The following is a 5,766-nucleotide window of genomic DNA, read 5'->3' as shown; positions in this document are numbered from 1 at the left end:
GTATGCATCCAGCTACAAACTCTTAGGCGGACACTCCTCCGACGCCCTGCAGTGTAGGGGTGGAAATAGATGATTGTATATCTGAATTATTCGATATCTGTATCTGTTAAAACACGAATATGATATCCGTATTCGTATTCGTTTCTGAAATGGATACTAAAATGAATATATCCGAATTCGTTTTTGAGATTTAAATTCAAACGTGGATATCCGAATTCGAGATATATTTGATTCGTATCCGTATCCGTCAACTAGGAACCAATTTTTGCTAAAGTTTTAGAAATTTTAGAGGTAAGTGAAATTCCGGTCCAATCAAATTGGAACAAATTTCAGTCATATTTGATCAAATTTAAGTCAAATTTGATCAAATTCCAGTCAAATTTGGCCAAAAGTTTAAATTTTCGACATGAATTTTGAACCAAATTTCTAAAATTCTATCCCAATCAAATTAGAATAAATTTTAGTCAAGTTTTACCAAATTTCATTCAAATTTTATCAAAAATTTAAATTTCAGACATGAATTTCGAAGATTGAGTAGATATCCGAATGCGAATTTGAATTCGGACTATTTATTTTTTATTCGCATCCGAGAGTATCCGGATCCATATTCACATTCGGATTAAAATATGGTAAATCGTACTATCCGAATTCGATTCCATGCGTATTCGATCCGTTTCCACCCTTACTGCAGTGTATCGAAAGGACGGATGCAACAGGAAGAACAGAACAGCAGCCAGGCCTAGATGTGGGAAGAACAGTAGAATAACATCTGTGCTCTTGGAGCTGCATGAGCAGGACCTAGATGAGCTGTGACACGAAGGTATGGAGCAGCAAGGCCATTTCTGCAGCCAGGACCGTCCGGCCCCATAACACACACGCGCGAACACGCATCATTACGCCGTTTAAATCTTGTTTGGGGGGAGAGGGGAGCCTCATGCGATGGAACAGCTTTTAGGCCCTGTTTTGGATAGGGTAGGCTCGGATTCAAATCATTATGATTTCATTTGATTTTTTTTGCAAGGAATACTAGAGCTTTATTACTTACTAATAGGATTACAATCCACAGCAATTATATCTGCAATAAAATTTAGAAAGCTATAAAGAGAACATCCGTATATCTGTCTTCCCTAACAAAATTAGCTAATAAATCTGCAGCTGTGTTTTGGTGACGACTAATCTTCATAAGGATTAGATTTCATTTGAATTACAAATGTACGTTAAAATTGGCTTCCAAACAGGAGGCCGGTAAGGGTGGCTTTGGGATAGTAGAATTGCTTTAAGAATCTTTTTCCCCTTCGACCAACCTCTCTCCCATAGTTCCTTAGATCAATCACGATGATCTATTATTAACAAACAAGTCATACAACCATCCAACACTACAAACTATGCTTGCATCACCGTTAAATTCGAGGCAGGGAGTTGTACATTCATTTTGAAAAAACTCACCCTTAAATTTACAAACTTAGGATGCATCACCCTTCAAAACGACAGGAACTGCAAGCCATGCCTATGCTGGTGAGCATATATGTTCACTGTCGCCATGCCTGCACCACCATTCGTTGGTATTGGGTACCGTTCTGCTACAGAATTCAGGACGAGGAGCGGCATGTCAGTGTGCCATGGCCACCACCACGGCCGTCGTCGTCATCATGAAAACCACAGCCCCCACGCCCATCGTCCCCCAGCTGCCAGAAAAGAAGAAGAACCCGAGGACGAGGCTAGCCCACGGGCGCTGCTTTTGCTCCGTGCCGCGCGCCTTTCCTTTCCCGCAAAGGCGCACTGCCTCACTCGTTTGCGTGCCCGCCGCAGCATGAGAACTCACCTCGCCTCACCCGGGCTCTGCTCCCGATCATGGCCGCCTTGACATGCCCCGCTGGCGCCGCCCCCATGGGCTCCAGCTTCTCTTTCTCCAGTCTCATGCCATGGGCAGCTTTCTCTGGCCCAGCAGGCAGCAGGAGAGGAATGGCCCCAGCAGATCAGATCTGTGGCATGTCCGTGCTTGGCCCCAAAGTGTTGAAATCACACAACACGCGATTCATAGTGTGCAATGGGTTCAGAAAACATGGCTGGGTAAAGGCAGATAGTGTGAGGAATTGAGCAGAGTAGATGCACCAAATGCAGTTCAGTGTTCAGAGTAAATGGAGAAACACTGGTACGCAAAGTATACATGCAAGTATGTTTACAGAAACCATGAGTGATCACTGTAGTATCGAGAGTGGTGACTAGATAGAGATGAATAGACGTCTCAAATTCTTTTAAATCAGATGATCCCTTACTTTGTTTCACTTAACGCACATCAAAAATCAAGTGGAAGCAAATAAAGAGGAATAAACAAAAGAATCGATAACATATGATTCTATAGATGAGATATGAACATAATGTTCTATTTAAAACCATTCTATGACCCTAGTCATAAAAAATCTGCAATTTTGAAACAAACTCAAGAAGATAGTTACCGAGCGAAAAAATTCTCCAAGTTGATGACTTAGAAACAAGAAAATACGAGATCCAAATTTTACTATTTTACACGTATTTTATGCCCCTAGCAAAAAGGAGATCAACTTTATAAGGGTGAAAAAACTACAGCTTACAGAGGAGAATAAAAATCACAACCGAAAACAAACACTTGCAAGGGAAGCAAAGGCACCAAAAGAAAGAGATTAGAAGGATATGAAACAAGCTCATGCAAGAACATTAATTTCATTAAGCACATATGTCAGCCTATTACAAAGTATATTCCTCTCACAAAATCTCTAACCTATAACAAAAGCTAAGCTTATCCTCTCATCTCCTCCAAAACTTATCACTAGGCTCTCCAATGGCTACCTAAAGGCTCTCCTACAGCTCTACTCCTCTATGTATAGGCCCAACAAGGTGTCTTAGCCTTTAAGTTTTTTTTCCAAAAGTACCCCTCGCTTATAATAGCCTCCTACCTACCACCGAGGTATTTTGGTTCATTTTCCGCTCTGTCCATCGAACGATCGTGACACCTTCATAACTTAGTTTCGCCTCGATGCTTATTTCGTGATAATACCACGTGCACTCCATCTCTCTAGGTTTTGAGGCCAAACCATGGAAACATCTAACACGCTTCTCAAAGCGTGATTCACTACTGCTTGCTTTGACCCCAAGTAAGTATTCCGATGTCGACACATGTACTTCTCTTATGATCTTGACCACCGGCAAGTCTCTCCCGCTCTCGATCCCTTGGGCCGTCTTGTCACTTGCACCGATATCCCTTTCGTTTGACTTTGTCACCACATTATCTTCATCCTTCCTTTCATACTTTGCTTAATTTCCATGTGTATAGCTAGGACCACCCTTGATTCTGCCTGACCTCCTCGACCATCCGGCACCAAACTCCCTTCTTGGCCCTGATCATTCCGCTATCGACCATAAAGTTGCATCCATCACCTGCACAATATTAGACAAGTAAACATGTTTCTCCAATTCCATTATGGGTTGGTCCGAAACCAAAATGCTCAATGAAAATCACATCCTGCAGAAAATATAAACGCCGAATGGTCTAGCGCTCATGCCGAACCATCCGGCATGTGCAAATCATCAAGCCAGCAACTTCTGCAACCTCTCTGCACTAAATGCTCCGGCGTGCACACTTCCAATAACCGAACAATCAGGCGTATGCAACTCCTCCGGACCAGCAATCTTGCAATCCCTCTGCAAGAATTGCTTCGGCGAAGCATCTGGTGTTCAATACTTCCAATGTCAGACCATCCGGTGTTCAAATCTTGATTTCCTTCAAAAACCTCTTCTCTGCAAGAATTAGTCTGGCGTTCACAGGGGTACATCGCCGGACCATCTGGTGTACTGATCTTCTAAGCTCCACCTCCTGGAACAATCCGACGTGCTTAATGCCTCATCGCCGGACCATCTAGCATGCATAACCTTCTCTACATTGGACCTTCCGGCATGTGTAAATTTCCTAGGACAGAGACAAAATTCCTTTCTTTTCAACTTTGGTTAGTCATGCTTATCATTGCAGTACATATAAATGATCAAGCAATAATAAATCATCGAACCAAATTCACACAAACTTATCAATCGCTCATCACGCATGAACCAAGACATATTTCCATTTGGTTTCTCAATCTCACCCTTGATAAGTGCATTGACAACCTTCAAAGCATAAAGAATTTGGATTGAACAATGCCAACAAGAGAAGCTCATCCAAGTGATAAAAAACTAGAGAAAGAGCATAGATGCTCAAATGCCCGAAGAGAGGCAGAGACTTAGCCAAGTACCTTAAAAACTCAAAATGCTCAAATGTTCCTTATTGATGAATGCACATTTATCACATATTTTTAGATTTTCTCCACCTTTTATTATGCAAGATTCTTCTTTGTAGATTAGTGCATATTTTTCTTCTCCTTTGTCAATGTAAACATTAAGGACAAAACATCATGCAATGCATGAACATGCAATCCTAAGGAGCTTTCACAAGTATACCACAAAGTATTTGCAAATGCTAGAAGCATCAAAAGGCTATGGAAAATAAAAGATGGAGCTCACAATCACACAAAGGCTCAAAAAGAGACAAGGACATAAGAACATGAAGCTATACAAGCTAAACCCGAAGAATTAGTTGGCGTATTTAATTTCACATAGTCAAATCATGTTCAAAGTGACCACCTCATAAGCATCCACTCGTGCCGAGACAATACAGGCATTAAGAACTAACAAACTTCAATCTCAAACTAGGCAAACAAGTATTCATGATAAAAGGCTTTGCAAACGCTCACATATGAAACCAAGACTTAGTTAGATCAAGTGATTAAAAGATATAGCATTGAAGCACATTTCTTTGTTTTTCTTTTCATCCTCAAGTTGCCTCTTATCCAAGCGAAGTATCGCATGACTGGGTACGGCAAATACCTCGAGGCTTCTAGACAACTGTATTGGATTATATTTTAGCACAAGAAACTTGATTTCTCAAAATTGTTCTAATTTGCATACATTATCAAGTTTTCACATGATCAAGTTAAGTAGTGCCTTTGTGACACATGGAACACATGTTCCCCTAAGGTTCTATCATGAGCTAAATATTTAAAAAAAGACAGAAAACATAGTTCAATATTCTCTAATCCAATATCTTGAATCAAGAAGCCTAGAACAAGATATTCATCAAATTACCCTTAATATAAGTATTGATTAAGCCAAAGCAATTACGAATATGGTGATCAAGAATGTAGCATTTCATAGTTTACATGATTCATAAAATTGCCAAATTTTATTTTTAGGAAAGCTAGCTTGCTTGAAATATTTCATGTCAAAGCATCAACATGAGCCTAAGATTAAAAGCTTACTCAGCAAAACTACTCAAATTAGTCTAGATTTGAGCCAAGCAACAGAAAATGCTAAAGACATACCAGTCAAATCTCAACTACTATGATTATGTTACAAAATGATATATAAAGTAAATGCAACAGAAATAAGATAGAGTATGTACAAGAACAACCCCCATTCACACAATGTCATAGGGATGACATACTCCAAACTCTCCCCTCAAAATAAGCAAATCTTATTGCCTCTAGAGGCTTGGTAAAGATATCGGTAGCTGGTGTTAGGTATCTATGTAGCTCAACTCAATATCTCCCTTCTTATTTTGGTCTCGCAAGAAGTGGAATCTCACATCTATGTGTTTGGTTCTAGAGTGTTGAACTGGGTTATTTTCAAGGCTTATGGCACTGGTGTTGCCACACAAAAGTGACACACTCTTGAAGTCTAACCCATACCCATAGTCCCTCA

This window comes from Phragmites australis, chromosome 19 (assembly GCF_958298935.1).
Source record: "Phragmites australis chromosome 19, lpPhrAust1.1, whole genome shotgun sequence".
Classification (NCBI taxonomy): domain Eukaryota; kingdom Viridiplantae; phylum Streptophyta; class Magnoliopsida; order Poales; family Poaceae; genus Phragmites; species Phragmites australis.
This window is presented reverse-complemented; position numbering follows the sequence as displayed.